This window comes from Dermacentor albipictus, chromosome 5 (assembly GCF_038994185.2).
Source record: "Dermacentor albipictus isolate Rhodes 1998 colony chromosome 5, USDA_Dalb.pri_finalv2, whole genome shotgun sequence".
In the NCBI taxonomy this organism is placed as follows: domain Eukaryota; kingdom Metazoa; phylum Arthropoda; class Arachnida; order Ixodida; family Ixodidae; genus Dermacentor; species Dermacentor albipictus.
Window position 1 is genome coordinate 157,221,787 of NC_091825.1, and position 19,363 is coordinate 157,241,149.

The window sequence follows — 19,363 nt, forward strand, 5'->3', positions numbered from 1 at the left end:
CTCAGACTTAAAATAGCAGAAATTACAACGAAAGCAAAGTACTACGCAGCACAATTGCCGAGAACGAATTGGCAACACTTCAGCGACTCCCTGAACGGAACCCTGAGTACAGCTAGGACGTGGCATATCCTGAAAGCGCTCATCGATCTGACTGAAACCAAGGCAGAGAATAACAAGGCAATATACCGGCTAATCCACAAATTCAAGGGAACCGACGAGGAACTCTTGGACAAAGTGCGTGTCAAATGCTTCGGGGACACGAACCCGGTGGCATATACAGGGGATTACCAAGGAAAAGAAAATCCAAGCTTAGATAGATTGATCACTCGTGAAGAGGTCTATACAGCCATAAGAAGCACAACTAGAAACACGGCAGCGGGTGCGGACAAAATTAACAACGCACTCATCCACAATCTCAGTGACGAGTTAGTCGCAGAACTAACCTGCTTCCTCAATAACCACTGGGCAGCGGAGACCGTCCCCGAGGATAGGAAACATGCAGAGGTAGTTATGATACCAAACCGGGCAAAAAGCTACAAATCGAAAACCTAAGACCCATCTTCCTCACATCATGCCTTGGCAAATTGTACGAGAGAGTGGTCCCGATAAGGCTACAACAATACCTAGAGGGTTACGAATTATACCCCCACAGTATGTTCAGATTCAGGGCGAAGCTGTCGACCCAAGACGTACTATTACAGATCAAGGAAGATGTCTTAAGCAACGTTCCCAGGAACGGAGAGAACGCGATAATGGCATTGGACATTAAAGGAGCCTTTGACAACGTGAGCCACGAAGCCATCCTAGCGGGCCTGGACGACCTAAACTGTGACAGGAGGGTTTTCGGCTACGTCAAAGCTTTCCTCTCCAACAGAACCGCTACGATAGGGCTAGGAGAACTCCGCTCGGAGAAGTTCCATACCCTCAACAAAGGAACCCCCCAGGGATCGATCATTTCACCAGCGCTATTTATTATAGCAATGATCGGCCTAGCGAAACAACTCAAAGAGGTCGAGGGCATACACCATGCCATGTATGCCGACGACAAGACCATTTGGACCAACATGGTATCACTCAAAGAAAAAGAAGAAAGACTACAAAAGGCTCCGACCTGCGTAGAGAACTACGTGAAGGCAAGAGGGCTAGCCTGCTCCACCGAGAAATCTGAGCTGCTCATAGCCTGAAGAGGGAAACGGAAACAGAATCGCACGGTACCGACTAGCGACGAGCTCAAGCTCGGCGTCTACCTCGAGGGAAAACTAATACCGGAGAAAACGCTCATAAGAATTTTGGGCATGTGGATACAGTCGAATCAACGCTGCTCACACATCCTCGCTCTACTCATGACATCAACTCCACAAGTCGCTCGCATGATAACGTGCGTCTCCCACAGACGCTCAGGCATGCGAGAGGAAGACACGCTAAAGCTGGTTAGGAGTCTGGTGATCAGCCGGGTTACCTACAGTCTCCCGTACTACAACCCAATCAAGAGCGAGGTTCAGCAGATAGACGCGATCATACGCAAGACATACAAAACCATGCTCCACCTACCACAATGCACATCCACGGAGACGTTCTTGGCCCTGGGACTTCATAACGCTTTCGAAGAACTCAGAGAGGCACAACATGTTGCTCAGCTGCGCAGACTACAACAGACTCCGTCCGCCAGGGAGCTTCTGCAGAAATTGGGATGCAGCGAACAGATGCAAGAAACCCAAAGAACCGCGACTATCTCGGACAAAATAGGAAACACAATCAAGGTGGCCCCCATTCCCAAGAACATGGACCCCGGCCCACACGAAGAACGCAGGAAGGCGAACGCCAAATACATCAAAACGTCACTAGCTTCCCAGGCAACAACGGTATACGTGGACGCAGCCACATACACCAGAAGGGCGAGACACACCAACCCCAACGCAGTAGTGGCGGTGATAAGCTCGGACATGCGAGAAATCGTCAGCCCATCTCTACGGTCGAGGCTGAAGAAGCGGCCGTCGCTCTAGCGGTAGCGGAGGGCCATCGGACTAGGCGGTCCTTAACAATACTAACCGACTCCCATACAGCATGCCGAAACAATGCCTCCTTTACTGGATGCCTGCCGCGTTGTCCGGTAGCTCGGTTCCGGGCCCTCTCCCTCGTCTCTCCTCCGCGAAAAGGCAACGAGCGCCTCTCATGGCGAACGCCTGCAACTTGCAATAACGTGCTGCGGCCTCTGAGATTACTATGGCATTTGTCACCGTCTCGGAGGCCCGCGATAACACTCGCTAACAGACGCCCGCACATATAACGCGGCGGCGGATGCATTCAGTCGCCGCTACCACATCCGCCGGAAGTTGAAAAGGCAACGAGCGCACGGAATTTATGCTGAACTAACTTCAACTAAGGGAAGGGCCGCTACAATGGGAAAGCGAGCAACGCGGCAGGCATCTAGTAAAGGAGGCATTGGCCGAAACAACATGTTAGGCAGAATAGGTCACAGAGCGCTCCGCATACTCCGCTCTGATCACTACACACAAAACCCAGAAAAATAATAATCAATTAGGCACACGATAGTGTAGACACTGGGTCACACGGACATGGAAGGCAACCGTGAGGTCGACAGGGTAGCTCGAGGATACACTATCCCTTATGAAAATGGTTATGCCCTTTATGTTTACTGTATGTTTCCCGCAGTTCACATGAGGAAATGTCCTTTATGTTTCCTCCATGTTGAAATTTGGCCACTGCTTTTATGTTTCCTTCGTGTGTCCTCCCTTTATGTATCCCTTATGTTACCGTACTTTATGTTTCCTCCATGTTGAAATTTGGCCACTGCTTTTACGTTTCCTTCATGTGTCCTCCCTTTATGTATCCCTTATGTTACCGTACTTTATGTTTCCTCCATGTTGAAATTTGGCCACTGCTTTTATGTTTCCTTCGTGTGTCCTACCTTTATGCATCCTTTATGTGGCCGCAGTGATGAAATCCTGTATTTTACGTAGACGTGCATAGATGAAGAGTTCCGTGTGCACGTTTTATTTTTATAAACATTTCCTGAGTTAAAAAGTTTTGCATTGGTTTTCATTGTAAGGTTACTGTTCCCTACATGATGCAGCGCACGGATTGGAACTCTGCTATGGCACAGAAATTCATGCCAATTTGTTCTAAAATTACAAAGTAATTAGACTTCATAGATTATTTCAGTATACCACTTGGAGTGCCATGTGTACGTTCCTCACTGCAGTGCTGCTGTTCTAGTTATGTCTTTGTTACTAATATAAAACGTAATGTTTGGGTAGAAAGATCAGGTTGGATCAGTGCTCGCACTTTTAAAAGAAAGTTTTGACTATACTTTGCAAAGGTTTGTCTGAAACTACGAGCAGTTTATTGGACTATCTGGATGTTACTGCAATTTGCCACGTCTGCTCACAGCAGACCTCTGGAATGTGGTTCTTGGGACCTGAAAAACAAAACAAAAGCCAATCTTTTTCACTCATTCAAAAATATTCATATAAGCAAGAACAGCCTGGCCTGTATGCACACAGCTAACAAACGTGGAGCAGTCAAAAACAGCTCATAAAAACATCAGGGCAACACAGAAGGTTTTAACTAATTGTTGTTTGAAACATACTGAGCTGCCAGTCCACTCAGGTATTAAACTGCTCACAAATTCTTTTAAACATTTCTGCAGCAGCTGCTAAGTAGTACATGACATTTAGGAGTAGGCAACTAGCCAACAAATCTTTGTGTGCCTGCTTGTACAGATGTCTCGTAGTTATATCTCAAGTGGTTACACTGTTATATGGTAAAATTCAGGCGGGAATAAAACCACCAGCAAACATCAGACTACCTGGGAAATTATCAGCAAAACTCAAATATCTAGTAAATCAAACGAACAATCGATTACGAAGGGTCTAAAACCTAGGCCGCGATTTTGTAGCGATCCCTTTTCCGATGCTACTCCTTTTGCTCATTGATCTGACCGACATTCGGCTATCGTTATTAACTAGAACAGCCAGCCATGGAAGGTGGGTTATAAGAGTGGCAAACATCGAGCGGAAAGCATCGCAAGAAAATCGCATCTCTTATTAGGCAGTGCTACAAGCCACTGTCTTTAACAATCGCAGGCACTGACATCCTGTTCTTCCGATGAAAATATTAATGAAAACGAGCGTCTGATTGACATGCCTCGATTAAAAAGAAATTTCGCTGTTGTTATGTCGGTCTATATTCACCCTACAATATAAAAGACAAATGCGCGAGCACGTCGAACACAAACAATGCAGACAAGTTCTCGCGAAGCTGGACTTCAAACTGAACACTATCAATAAAGTAATCTTCACACAAGCTAATATCTGTTCAAGTGTCAAACATCGCAGTCGCGTGCCAACTCGCGATGCCCGTGACACATCGACATGTATTACACACGTAACTTGCGGAAATTCATATCTACGGAAGGATTTCTTACCGGGAAACTACCGAGAAAACAGTAACTTTCAGCGTTTACGTAAATATCTGCCCATTAAGTCCCAACGATCAGCGGTGGTAGCACATCACTCCATAAAGCAAGTAAGCGGTAAGAAATAATACATTTCACGGAAACTCCCCTCGTGAAACGCTTTGCTAAATGTGCAGAGCAACATGGTCAACGTACGCTCAGAAAGTGCTCTGTTGTCGCTCCACAAAGCTTACTACATGAACCAGAAGCTGCGAGAATGCGCGCAAGCGTCAGACATGCTTACCTTCAATGTGGTCGGCAAACGGCTCCTTCGCCTCGCAGGCACCACGCGACGACGCTCTTTCCAGCGCGAAAACTCAAATTGCCGATGAACACGCGCGCACGAATGCACAACTTTCAACAAATTCTTCCACGCACCATAATTCGAAGCCACAGTACCAGGTATTCCACGGGCGAACGCGGACAGGCGAGAACAAAGGCAGCTCGGACGGGCGCTGTAGTACACATAAGACAGTGGTGTATCACAGGAAACATAAGGCGAAGTAATGGCGTTACACGAGTCCAGAGGTTTCCTGATGGTTTATGCACACGGTACGGATCACAGTTTGTTTAGGCACTTCGAAAATATGATTAAATTACCGTGTAACTGCAACGAGCACTCTCCAAATCGCAGCAACATAACGTGGCCCAGCTCACCGTCAACCGTTACACTGCGGCAGCGCCGCACTGCGGTTAACAAGTGAATTTAGCCTCCGAGATCTGCATTTCCTTTTCGGGCGTACATGTTGAAAAAGCACAGCCTTCGAGATTTAAAAAAATCGTAGCTGGAAGGAAGGCTGGTATTTAAACACAAATTATTGACTTTAAAGTGTCTTGGTGCGCTGTCTTGTTTTTTAAAGTATATACAGAGATTTTAGACGAACTATGCACGAACTTTTGCCGGCGGACACGAGCCAATCAGCGCGCACCATGTGTAGCTCTGTCTGCTTTGAATGGCGGACGGTGGGCGGGTAGCCGCGATAGCTGTGACACCCACCGATCAGAAATTCGGAATCGCCACACATATACACGCTTCTTATGGCGCCCAGTGGCGTGTTTTTGAGAATGTCAGGCCTTATCTTGAATAAGTGGAACCATATTTCCCGTAGCGTAAGGAATAAAGGCAACAAAATGTGGCGATGGCTGGCTTGCAGCGGCAGCGGAACTTCGGCCAAAGTGAAGCAGGCGTACTGCTTGCATGCTCGCGTAATCAAATACGGCCATAGCCCACACACAACTTACATACTCAGCCAACTCACAATTATAAATTATTCAGTTGTACGCCCAAGCAAGCATTTACGGGATCCGCGCTGCCCTTCTTCTACGCTTGCTAATATCGACACAGCAGTTACTCGTACTTGTGGTCAGCACGAAAGCGACGAGAACAGCTACTTAAATGGTTGTATAATCTTATACGCTCACTAGCAAAGCGGCAGATTGGCCGCGGAGGCGTCCGTCTCTATTGCGGTTCATGTAGCGCAAGCCATCGAACACTGCGCGTCGTGCCACAGCGTCTCCAGCCGCCGCGCAACTGTTATTTGTCGTGAGGGATTATTCGCTGCATGAGGCTTTGATGTACGTATGTACTGTTGATGGCGCGTGGTGATCAATACGGCCAAGATAGATAGGGAGGGGGAGGCAGGTGCACCCCCCATTTTTTTTTTTCTTGGATACGCCAGTAGTTAAAGTTAATTAATACATCGTTCAGGTAGACGATCTATCTGTAGCATGTGTAAAAAGATAATCACTATATATAAGCGCACTCTATCTTACCTGGATGTGCACTCGAGGGAGTACACAGCCAGGTAGCATAGAGTGCCCACACAGGTAACATAGTGCTCATATATATATATATATATATATATATATATATATATATATATATATATATATATATATATATATATATATATATATATATATATATATATATATATATATATATATATATATATATATATATATATATATATATATATATAGCTATATAAAGCCAGATATATAAACTAAGTCGATTATTTCCCAAACTGGAGGCGAAGCGGAGCATCTGAAAGACGCCTGCTATGAGAACCGTCTTAAACACTCAATCAACTATATTTGATAGCCTGGCGCACAACTTTCGAGAAATTCATGCATATTAGGTTAAATACTGCAGATTTCTGCATATGACTTGCTACTGGAGAATAGCAGGTTGAAAAAGTAAGAAATACTTTATATATTAAGAGAATGCATGGATCATTATATACACCATTCTATTTCATGGCAGGCTCGATTTTCCGCACAATATAGCCACATATAGCCAAAGGTTGCCTAGCTGCCCAACAGTCAACAAAATCCTGTTGGACTAGGTGGACTAGGCAACGAAAGCTTCACCTTAAAGAATAGCAGCGACACGCGGTATGGAAAAGTGAAGAAAAAAGAAGCCATGTCTCTACACTTATCCATCACTGGGTTGCGCCACCTCATCAAATGACGATGGACATGTACTAGTGTCGTCGCCGTTGTTGTTGAATAACTGAATGCCTCGTACTACTACGTGGGATTGGGCAAGAATTGAATGAATTATTGCAATCATCATCATCATCATCATCATCATCATCAGCCTAGTTACGCCCACTGCAGGGCAAAGGCCTCTCCCATACTTCTCCAACTACCCCGGTCATGTACTAATTGTGGCCATGTTGTCCCTGCAAACGTCTTAATGTCATCCGCCCACTTAACTTTCTGCCGCCCCCTGCTACGCTTCCCTTCCCTTGGAATCCAGTCCGTAACCCTTAGTGACCATCGGTTATCTTCCCTCCTCATTACATGTCCGGCCCATGCCCATTTCTTTTTCTTGATTTCAACTAAGATGTCGTTTACCCGCGATGCCTCACCAAATCTGCTCTTTTCTTATCCCTTAACGTTACACCCATCATTCTTCTTTCCATAGCTCGTTGCGTCGTCCTCAATTTCAGCAGAACCCTTTTCGTAAGCCTCCAGGTTTCTGCTCCGTATGTGAGTACTGGTAACACACAGCTGTTATACACTTTCCTTTTGAGGGATAGTGGCAACCTGCTGTTCAAGATTTGAGAATGCCTGCCAAGCGCACCCCATCCAATTCTTATTCTTCTGGTTATTTCAGTCTCATGATCCGGATCCGTGGTCACTACCTGCCCTAAGTAGATGTATTCCCTTACCACTTCCAGTGCTTCGCTACCTATCATAAACTGCTGTTCTCTTCCGAGACTGTTAAACAATACTTTAGTTTTCTGCAGATTAATTTTCAGACCCACCCTTCTGCTTTGCCTCTCCAGGTCAGTGAGCATGCATTGCAATTGGTCTGCTGAGTTACTAAGCAAGGCAATATCATCAGCGAATCGCAAGTTGCTAAGGTATTCTCCAACAACTTTTATCCCCAATTCTTCCCACTCCAGGCCTCTGAATACCTCCTGTAAACATGCTGTGAATAGCATTGGAGATATCGTATCTCCCTGTCTGACGCCTTTATTTATAGGGATTTTGTTGCTTTCTTTGTGGAGGACTACGGTGGCTGTGGAGACGCTATAGATATCTTCCAGTATTTTTACATATGGCTCATCTACACCCTGATTCCGTAATGCCTCCATGACTGCTGAGGTTTCGACTGAATCAAACGCTTTCTAGTAATAAATGAAAGCTATATATAAGGGTTGGTTATATTCTGCACATTTCTCTATCACTTGATTGATAGTGTGAATATGGTCTATTGTTGAGTAGCCTTTACGGAATCCTGCCTGGTCCTTTGGTTGACAGAAGTCTAAGGTGTTCCTGATTGTATTTGCGATTACCTTAGTAAATACTTTGTAGGCAACGCACAGTAAGCTGATCGGTCTATAATTTTTCAAGTCTTTGGCATCCCCTTTCTTATGGATTAGGATTATGTTAGCGTTCTTCCAAGATTCCGGTACGCTCGAGGTTATGAGGCATTGCGTATACAGGGTGGCCAGTTTCTCTAGAACAATCTGACCACCATCCTTCAACAAATCTGCTGTTACCTGATCCTCCCCAGTTGCCTTCCCCCTTTGCATAGCTCCTAAGGCTTTCTTTACTTCTTCTGGCGTTACCTGTGGGATTTCGAATTCCTCTAGGCTATTCTTTCTTCCACTATCGTCGTGGGTGCCACTGGTACGGTATAAATCTCTATAGATCTCCTCAGCCACTTGAACTATCTCATCCATATTAGTAACTATAGTGCCGGCTTTGTCTCTTAACGCACACATCTGATTCTTGCCTATTCCTAGTTTCTTCTTCACTGTTTTTAGGCTTCCTCCGTTCCTGAGAGCCTGTTCAATTCTATCCATATTATAGTTCCTGATGTCCGCTGTCTTACGCTTGTTGATTAACTTAGAAAGTTCTGCCAGTTCCATTCTAGCTGTAGGGTTAGAGGCTTTCATACATTGGCGTTTCTTGATCAGGTCTTTCGTCTCCTGCGATAGCTTACTGGTTTCCTGTCTAACGGCGTTACCACCGACTTCTATTGCGCACTCCTTAATGATGCCCATGAGATTGTCGTTCATTGCTTCAACACTAAGGTCCTCTTCCTGAGTTAAAGCCCAATACCTGTTCTGTAGCTTGATCCGGAATTCCTCTAGTTTCCCTCTTACCGCTAACTCATTGATTGGTTTCTTGTGTACCACTTTCTTCCGTTCCCTCCTCAAGTCTAGGCTAATTCGAGTTCTTACTATCCTATGGTCACTGCAGCGTACCTTGCCGAGCACGTCTACATCTTGTATGATGCCAGGGTTCGCGCAGAGTATGAAGTCGATTTCATTTCTAGTCTCACCATTCGGGCTCCTCCACGTCCACTTTCGACTAACCCGCTTGCGGAAAAAGGTATTCATTATCCGCATATTATTCTGTTCTGCAAACTCTACTAATAATTATCCTCTGCTATTCCTAGAGCCTATGCCATATTCCCCCACTGACTTGTCTCCAGCCTGCTTCTTGCCTACCCTGGCATTGAAGTCGCCCATCAGTATAGTGTATTTTGTTTTGACTTTACCCATCGCCGATTCTACGTCTTCATAAAAGCTTTCGACTTCCCGGTCATCATGACTGCATGTAGGGGCATAGACTTGTACCACCTTCAATTTGTACCTCTTATTAAGTTTCACAACAAGACCTGCCACCCTCTCGTTAATGCTATAGAATTCCTGTATGTTACCAGCTATTTCCTTATTTATCAGGAATCCGACTCCTAGTTATCGTCTCTCCGCTAAGCCCCGGTAACACAGTACATGTCCGCTTTTTAGCACTGTATATGCTTCGTTTGTCCTCCTAACCTCACTGAGCCCTATTATATCCCATTTACTACCCTCTAATTTCTCCAATAATTATTGCAATAGCAATTGTAAAGATTTCTTCTTTTCTTCTGCAAAGCAGATTATTCATGCACCATCTGCGAATGTTTATTTCGACTTATTAAATACGAAACAGTGCAGGATGCACCAAGTATATTTTTCCAGCTATCGCTTCAGTGCATCGCATTGCATGCGAGACTGCAACTTGGTTTATTCTTTCAGTTATGCACATGGTCTAAAATAGAGGAGGAAGGTCCATAGCCTAGGTTGAAAAGAAGAACTCCCAATTTAGTAATATAAGCGAAAAATTGCAGATGAACCAACCAATCTGTCCCTTAGCCTATACGTCTCTCACGCACTTTCTCACTTCCACGTGCCCAGTGCCGGCTACTTCGGCGCAACCAGATATGGCATTTCGACAGCCGTCACCATGGAAATTAATGACGAGAAACGACGAATGTATATAAATAATGCAAAGTGTCATGAACCTAGTGTTATCAGAACCATCAAGAAAACACTCGCTGCCATCGCTTATATCTATGATGTACATTTCGAGCAAGCAAGTGCAGCCTTTATTGGGGTGACTCATAGTTGCGGTATGGTCAAGCTATTTTCGCGGTTCAAGTAGAGGCACGTTTGTAATCGATCGTCGTGAGCGCTGCAAGTCGCTACACTGCCAGCGTTCAAATACTGCTGATGTAGGCTAGAAGGGGGCTCTCTTTCCTACAGCTACGGTGCTTCATAATATTGTAGAGCTTCACGTTTCATTAATGCCACCAATACACGCAAAAATATCGTTTTTATTATGACCATCATCGTCTTCCTATCTTGCTTTCCTTCTAGTCGTATTTCTTCTCGTTCTTATCACGTAGTCATTATGGCAAAAATACACACTCATGCAGGAACGGTGCATCCAAACCAAAGAAAAGCCGTTAAAGCAGCTCATACAAAGCGGCTGTTGAGAGCAGATGAAACATGTGTCTAGGCCATCTTATTTACTTGGTACTAAAAGAAGTGGAAACAGGTAACTACGTATGTGTAGAAAGCAAACTGCGTTTTGGGTTTTGCCTTGCGTTGAAATTTAAACGAAACCTGGCACATACACAGAATACAGACGTGTAGGCGGCAAATCGGTTAGCATAAGGAAATACATCTACGCCCACCAAATTTCCGAAGCACGCTGCACACGGAAAAAGAAAGGAACAGTATGTCCGCCGTTGCAAGGGAGGCCTAACAGCCGTAGCTCCTGAGGACGATCTTAGGCTAAGCAATGCGTTCGCTTCCATTAACCTGCCACACTCCAGCAGGAAGCTGCAGCAATGTTTCTCATCACACCAGTGGGCGGTGTTTCCTGGTTTTTTGTGCCTTCGTTACAGGACGCGCCCGAAACACACGCATTCATTGAGGCGGACAAGGAAGCGCACTAACCTGGACACCTGATTGCGCGGCACGAAACTATAACAGAAGTGCTCGCCTCAATGTCAGCGGCAGTTTTATTGCCATCCGCATCATGAACACGCTCTTTGCAGAGAAACGGTATATGCGACCCAATTGTGTTCTTTTCGCAAGAAATCGATTACAGCCGATTCCCTCGACACTACTCTCTCAATGCGGAAGTTTCCTGGCTCCCTTCGGTTGCACGTTACACCCTGCGCGTGAAAAAAATTCATTCTTGGTTCGACGACATTTACAAGCCACAAGACACTTCTACAATGAGTAGGCAGTAGTTTTGGTGCCGTTGCATTTGTACCAGATGCCTCTTAGGGCCTGCGGAGCCGAAATTTCTGTTGCAGTAGTGAAGTATACGAAGCAGGCGTATAGTGCATTTATTTCTGCTTTTAATGCTTGTGCACTGTCTCAGTTCTCGTTTTGCAATGTTTTCAAAGTAAAAAATTACTTGAGAAAGTTATAACTAGAAGTTGCCTAGCATTATTCGTATAACTACGGCGTCTGAATAAGGGACCGACCTGTGCTACAATGCCCGCATGTTTTTCAATCTATATATTCCTCAGATTGAGAGATACCTTTCATGGCTATGTCAATGCTGTTGAATATATACATATATAGTCATATCATAAGAAGCCAGCAAACACCAAGGACAACATAGGGCAAATTACTTGTGCTTAATAAATGAAATAAAGAAACGATGAATTAATAGAAATGAAAGTGGATGACAGAACAACTTGCCGCAGGTGGGAACGGAACCCACAACATTCGCATTTCACGTGCGATGCTCTACCAATTGAGCTACCGCGGCGCTGTTTCCCCACTCACTTTCTTGACTATTTATATGTCCTAATAGAACCCTGGGAGTGCTATTACATAACGAGGGTCTCGAATCCGGCAACATTGATGCCTTCAGGTAGCATGTGTGGGTTTATTGACCAGTTGCCTTCACCAAAAGAGATCCCGTTCTCGTGACGCCTGCGACAAAAAGGGCGTTCCACGTCCACCGCCAAGGTCTGTGAGTGGTGGCGCTGGTTAACACTCCCAGGGTTCTACTAGGACACATAAATACCCAAGAAAGTGGATGGGGAAACAGCGCCGCGGTAGCTCAATTGGTCGAACATCACCCGCGAAATGCGAAGGGTGTGGGTTCGGCTCCCACCTGCGGCAAGTTTTCTTGGTGTCAGGGTTTGTTGGCTTTTTTATGATATGACTATTAAAAATCGTGCCCTAAGGTTAACCCCCTTCCTTCTCGTTTATATATATATATACATATATATATATATATATATATATATATATATATATTTATATATATATATTTGGAACGTTCACTGCGGCACAGAAGTACAATCTATGCCCACCGTGGCCACATCGAGCGAGTACTGTTCGGTACAGAAGAAAACTAGCGAGCACAAAGACACCTGCTGCATTGAACGCACCTAAAAATAATTAATTGTTACGAGTGCTTCGTTGGGGCTACAGGCACTCTTTCTGCGATTTCATTGACAGTCAGATAAATGCACTCTCCCCTGCCGCGAATTGGAAGCAGAGCAGCGTATATCTGTATTCAGAGTCCTCAGTTAGCATCATATCTCAGTCTCATCGAATCTCCGTCCAAGTGACATATTTCAAGCTTTGCCTTGCACCTAAATCGAAACGCACACACACTCACACACACAACTTTTGGTAGCCGATGGGACCGTAATAATCACATCACAACCTGTTTAGACATTGCTGCTTCTGCGCTAGTCAAACTTGAGAGGATGAAAGATTTGCATTATTCCGCATATTTCTGACTGCAATGCGAAGCGTGTGAGTATACATTTGTTGCCTTAAGGTGATTCCGTCATCTTGCATCATACAACGCACGTATACAAAGGTCACTATTTCAAGCTCGAAGTGATGCCGGAATCGTGGGCAAACTGCCAAACTTTCTTTAGAAATTAAAATTAAATTATGGGGTTTTACGTGCCAAAACCACTTTCTGATTATGAGGCACGCCGTAGCGGAGGACTCCGGAAATTTCGACCACCTGGGTTTCTTTAGCGTGCACCTAAATCTAAGCACACGGGTGTTTTCGCATTTCGCCCCCATCGAAATGCGGCCGCCTTTCTTTAATTGACCAATCTAAATAAATAAATTCCAAAGAATATTATAAGTGTAGATGTGGATGGGGACGCAGACACGAGTTGAATGTGTCAGTGGTACTGCGCGAAACTCGCACTGTGTTAAGAAACAAAAAACAAGCCGTGCACCCCATTCCCATGATCAATCAAACCCAGTCATACGACCAACTAATTGTTTACAGAAGCAATGCTGAAGATTGTTGTTCACTTGAACGCTACGGCGCAGTCTGCAAGCTGACCACTCAACCACCAAGGAGCAGTTCTCGTCATCTGCGACATAGTATAATTTAAATTCATTGGAACGTCAGTTTAAGAGCCAAGGAACAACACAGCCGAGGGCGTATTCTACGATAACACAATATAGAGCAGGGATCGCGACGGCCCCATCCTTTTTCCGGGGACTTCGGCTTGGACTAAGGCATACTGTTTGTGCAGTTCAGCTAAACGGAAGGACTGGGAAGTGTGCATGGAGGTACCCTTTAGCGCAGCGTCGTATATATAGGAGACCGTGTTAGTTGTTAATACTCTTCTGCGCACTTAGATTAATAGCGTTCGCGAACCACAAGCGTAGCGCACTTTGTTCATTTAACAGCACTTATGATGTTTAATTTCCATCAAATCAGGATAGATTTCAGACATCCCGATGCTACCTTTATTGTAACTTGTTAAATTATTATTTCTTTTCATTTTTATTTTTGAGGTGGTGCCATGCTGAAGTGAAGCCCTGGTATAGTGTGCATATCACAGCCGGGAGGTTCTTGGTTAAAACTCAACTATTAACAACGAGACTTTTTCTTTATTTTCATTGCCGAGGCGTTCGAGCGTGATGCTGTGTGACGATACGCAGATAGCAGGATCCTGACCTCGTAGCTGCTTATTGCACTATAAGCTAGAGCACCTCACTCTACTCATGACAGCGTTCCTCGTAAGGGGCAACGAAGAAGCGTGAGCCCTTTCCTTGTTTTAAACTTTCACACATTGATTGCTAGAAATTGAAAACGGTACTTCACAGAATAATTCATGCCTCTCCTCGATGCATGGAGAACGGAGGAAATGCCGATCGCCCATAAGCAATTCAAATTGTTCCCGTGCATGCTGAAAGCTCACCGAGACAGCGGCACTGCCCCTTTTTCTAGCGCGTAAGGCTTGCCATTGTAAATACAGCCCACTCACACCGCTAATCAACTCCTCGAGCAGTTCAGGGGGCGCCCACTGGAATGCGGATGAGAAGGTCATTGCCAGTCGGTGGCATGTGTGAGGAAACTGGGTCAAAAAGGTTCTGTCGGCCTCTGAAACGCCGGAAGGTTATGTGCTGAAAAGAATGAAGAGAACGCGATGTTGCCGACAAGTAGTGCAAAACAAGCCTGCGCGGCGGCCATTGTTTGTTGTCGGCATTACTGTTATGTCTTCCTCGGGGCACTTTCAAACGTTGCCTTCTAGGAGCCTGACCTTTTGGTTGCTCACTTTCCTTGGTCTACTTCAAACGTGACCTCCAGCAATGCCGGCACAGGCATGCGGCGGAATTCCACGATGCTGCGAAATTCGCTGGAAAGTTAACGGGTTTCTCTATCGCTTTATTCTTCTGCCTTTCCCAACACCATACTTCTCTTTCGCTGGAGGGCAAAGAGTAAAGGTCGAAAGTACGACATATATACAAAAAGAGTCAATAAAATGACACCTCCGTTTTTTTTTTCTTGCTTTTTCCCTTTCAAAAAGTTCTTGTGTCACAATTTTCAACGCAGATCACCAAATTTTCGGAAAGAAAACTAAACTACAGCTCATTGTTCAGCATTAACAGGTCCATCAGGCTTGACGTTGCGACGCGGCCTTCTGCTTAAGTATAGACATAGGTCTTTGCTGGGAGAATGTGGGTAACACGTGTAACGACCGCGTAATACCCAGGATATCATCGATGCTAAGTAGCACTTTCTAAAAGTATGGAACGAAACTACGTAAGCGCGACTGGAGTTTCACGCTGTTCACCAAAAAATAACTAAATAAATGAAGACAGTTCTGCGATTTACTATTAATGCTTTGTTCTGTTATGCATGGTATGCTGTGGAGAGACTAAGGTGAAGAGTAACTCGGCTACTCAATTTCTCGATGTTACGCTGTAAAAAAAATTAAACGCATATTTCAACGACCTGCATCAAGAATGGTTCCAACGGAATCACTTAAAAGCCATGGCAGCGCAAACAAACCGGTACGCCCGTGGCTCAATTGGCATAAGAAAACACTAACTTTGTGCATTAACCCAACGACATCCCTATACTATGGCTCTTTCACGGTTGCGAAAACTCCAATAAACCCTTTGGTAAGACTTGTGAATGTAGAGCGAACGATTCCGTGATAGCGCTCCGGGGTGGAACTGCGGAAGTGCAGAACTGTAACAAGCTTTTAATTATCTTTCCCAGCGGTAAAAATTTAGCTATTATTAGAAAATTATCACAGATCACATTATATACTGTGATCCCACAGTACAATTTGTAATCAGTAATTTAGCTTGGCCCCGGTTAGAGTATCCTTCCCGGAATCCTATATTTTGTGGTGCTTGCTCGGGGCTAAAAATAATACCTCAAAAACCGGTAAGTCTTTAACAAGCTGCTGAGACCGATCTAAACAAACAATTGCACATATTTCACGAGCATATTTATCAGGAACTGAATTGTCTCCCAAGAAAGACTTGCCAAATAAGACTTGCCAGTTAATGCATGTAGCAGTACACGTAGCCTACCTTCGTGTGTTATTCTGGTTGAACTTGAAGCGCTGAGGCTGCTGGAATAATTAGGTGTTTGATAACTCAGCGATCAATCAAAAAATGTTGTTGCAAGAGCTTACACTACGTTAAGCCACTGTCGGCAGTTCTTTTGAAACTTCTGAAACTACGTTGCGAAATGTTAATGAGAACACCATTTTAATGACACACACCGTATTGACGTTCCATCAGAAGTTTATCTTTTCGTTTTAGTAATTTATTTGCGATAGACGCGTGGCGAAACCACCGTGCATGCTAGGTTCTTAAATTTTAGCGTATAAGAATCCTACCAATCTTCACGACAGCGTTGAAATTGGAAGAGCAGCGAGCTCAGCAACGCGTTTTTTTCCATCCAAGTAAAGAAATAAATGAACCTCATGCAAACACACGACCACGTAACGCCCACGAAGCAAGAGGGTAATGCGAAATTTATAAATGATTTGACTGATAATTACTTGAACATCAGCTGTACTTGATCCTTATCAAGACGTAAAAGGTGAAGGCGGCAAACGTATCCCGTTCCTCTTGAATGGAGCTTTCAAGAAGGCTTGCAGTTATGTAAGGCTGATGTGGAAAGACTTCAGCACTCTGACATATATCGACTTTGACATAGACTGTAACAATGCGCAGCCAGCGTTAGAATGATTACGAGGCCTGTAACGAACAATTCATTCATCGAACAGTAATGAACAATTCATTCATCCAATCATATTCCTCCAATAAAATTATATATTTTTTTCTACAAGATGCACCGCTCGATGAAATCGGTGTAAATGTAGCTTTTTTTGGTGCTAGCGAGAGCGCTATTCTTAGTTAGCGACCACTTGCAAGTATAGACTAAACAACGAAATTGGACACGTTCTCACTGTCAAACACTTCGCTCTACGCAATTTCATGGCGCTCTAACACTGCAGAAACGTCCTACAAAACCCAGAGTCTCTCGCATACGCTACACATATAATCGAACTCATCCTGCAGTGAGTGTTTCTCCACGTGCTTACTTGCACCCGTAAAGGACGCGATCCCTATCTGCTGCTGTCTCATCACCACGTATCGACGCCGACTGCTTTCGTGCTCAAGAGTGAATTGCCACTCCCCACCTCCCCACAGCCACCTCCCCACAGTACTGGCAAGTGCCAGTACTGTGGGGAGGTGGCCGACATCTACCGCATGCTTTGGGCTTGTCAGCTCAATTCAGCTCTTTTTTTTCAACTCTAACCCAACCCCAGAGGAGTGGGAGGCGGCACTGCTTGGGTGCTCGGACCTTCAGGACCAAAAGGCCTTGGTCCGGAGGGCTAAGCTGGCTGCTCGTACCAATGGGGTCCCGGAATAAAGAATCTACCGGAGCTGCTTAAGGGCTCTACCTCTTTTTTGTTTTCAATAAAGGCTTTCAAGCAAGCAAGCAAGCCTGTCTCCCCCGCAGTCTATACAAGCTTCAGTCGCATTTTGTTTGTGTTGGCGTTCGTATTTGTGCTGAGAGTACAATGCTCGTGGTCGCATCGGACCGCCTCGGTTAGCACTATCACCAGGACGGGTCGATTATGCAAGGCCGCAGCCAGCATCCCTAAAGGGAGGGGGGCTACACGCAAAACCAGCTTCGCTTTAAATGTGGCACTGTTGAACCGAGCTCACCAGGCAACCATCACTGCCACCAGACCAATGAGGATAGTTCGAACCCTGACCGTTCGTGACAATTGTGCAAGACAGCGAAAATGTCAGAGAAACTATAGAACTTGCTCTAGGCCTAGTTGGTGCTCGCTGATGAAAGGACGCGCACGAAAGCAGGGACACGAAGGAAACCAATCACGACGAGCCCATGTCGTCATCATAATTGTTTTCCTTCGTGTTTGTGTTTTCATGTACGCCCTTTTATCGGCAATTGTGTTTAACAGAAACTTTAGATCTTGCCGCGGACCATTTTATTTTCGTCTGTTGGGACACACTTGTATACAGCGAAGCAAGGAAATATGATCTGCTCATGTTTTGTGTTCTGCAGATTTCAAAAAAAAAGAAAGAAGGAGAGAGAAAGAGAGGCGAGAAAGTTGGAGTAAGGAAAGGAAATTTGATGGTCGACAAGTTTGTTTCTAGAAAGCGGCATACCCAATTGCGAGACTCCGTCAGGTTTCTCGATAGAGCGCGTCTTGACCAGTATGTTTCAGGACATCATATCGGGCTAAACCCGTAGTTGCCAGTAACAGTTCGATCCGGTAACGCGTACGCTAAAGAAGATGTGTTACATGTCCAAACGGTAGGAGAAGAGAAAAAGTGAAGAGAAAGTGGTGCGGGAGCGTAAGGTACAGGTTACACAGGTATACTGACAGAGGGTTTGAGAAAAGCATGTTTTAAGCTACTCTATTGCGATTATGGGTTTGCAGTGCACTTGAGGCCACGCAGACGAAGATATGTACCATCTTCCCATATACTCTAGGCATGAAACTGCAAGGTGAACAATGGGTGTAGATTTAGTGCGATTATATTGACAACTATTCACGAAGAAAAAATACTTGGCCCCTGGCCAACAATAGAGTTTCAGAGAAAACAAAAAGATTTTCTTGTAAATACCAATATCATAGATTTGTGTTACATTTTAGTGTCCTCTGACAGATATGATTCAAGTCTAAGCTTGAACGAGAATAAAGGGGGTTAACCGAGAGGCCCGATTTTTATTAATCCCATCATGAGAAGCCAACAAAGACGCCAAGGAGAACATAGGGAAAAAAACTTGTACGTGCTAATTGAACTAAAGAAGTGATAAATTAATGGGAATGAAAGTGGATGAAAAAACAGCTTGCCGCAGGTGGGGAAGGATCCCACGTCATCGCATTACGCGTGCGATGCTCTAACCAATTGAGCTACCGCGGCACCGTTTCCCTATCCACTTGGGTATTTATGTTTTACTACTACAACTAACCTTGGGAGTATTAGCCAGCGCCACCACTCTCAAAACTGGGCGGTGGATGTGGAACATTCTTTCTGCCGCAGGCGTCCCGAGTGCTTGATCTTTCTGAGTGAAGGCAACTGGTCAATATACCTACACATGCTACCTGAGGCATCAACGTTGCTAGATTCGAGACACTCGTTATGTAACGAACGAGAAAAAAGGGTGCTCACCGAGGGGCCGATTTTTATTAACCACATCATGAGAAGCCAACAAACAAAGACGCTAAGGACGACAAGCTGGTTATGAATGCAATGTTATTGATGGAATACCTGAACACAATGCTGGTTAATTGCA

General features: G+C 44.8%; 2 non-coding genes across 2 annotated transcripts; both read right to left on the bottom strand.

Annotated features, from left to right (window-relative positions):
• Positions 1–11,982: 11,982 nt before the first annotated feature.
• TRNAS-UGA (transfer RNA serine (anticodon UGA)) lies at positions 11,983–12,055 on the bottom strand. The gene has a single exon. It is a non-coding gene; the product is annotated as a tRNA-Ser (tRNA).
• Positions 12,056–18,917: 6,862 nt separating this feature from the next.
• TRNAT-CGU (transfer RNA threonine (anticodon CGU)) lies at positions 18,918–18,990 on the bottom strand. Its single transcript has one exon. It is a non-coding gene; the product is annotated as a tRNA-Thr (tRNA).
• Between the last annotated feature and the right edge of the window lie 373 nt (positions 18,991–19,363).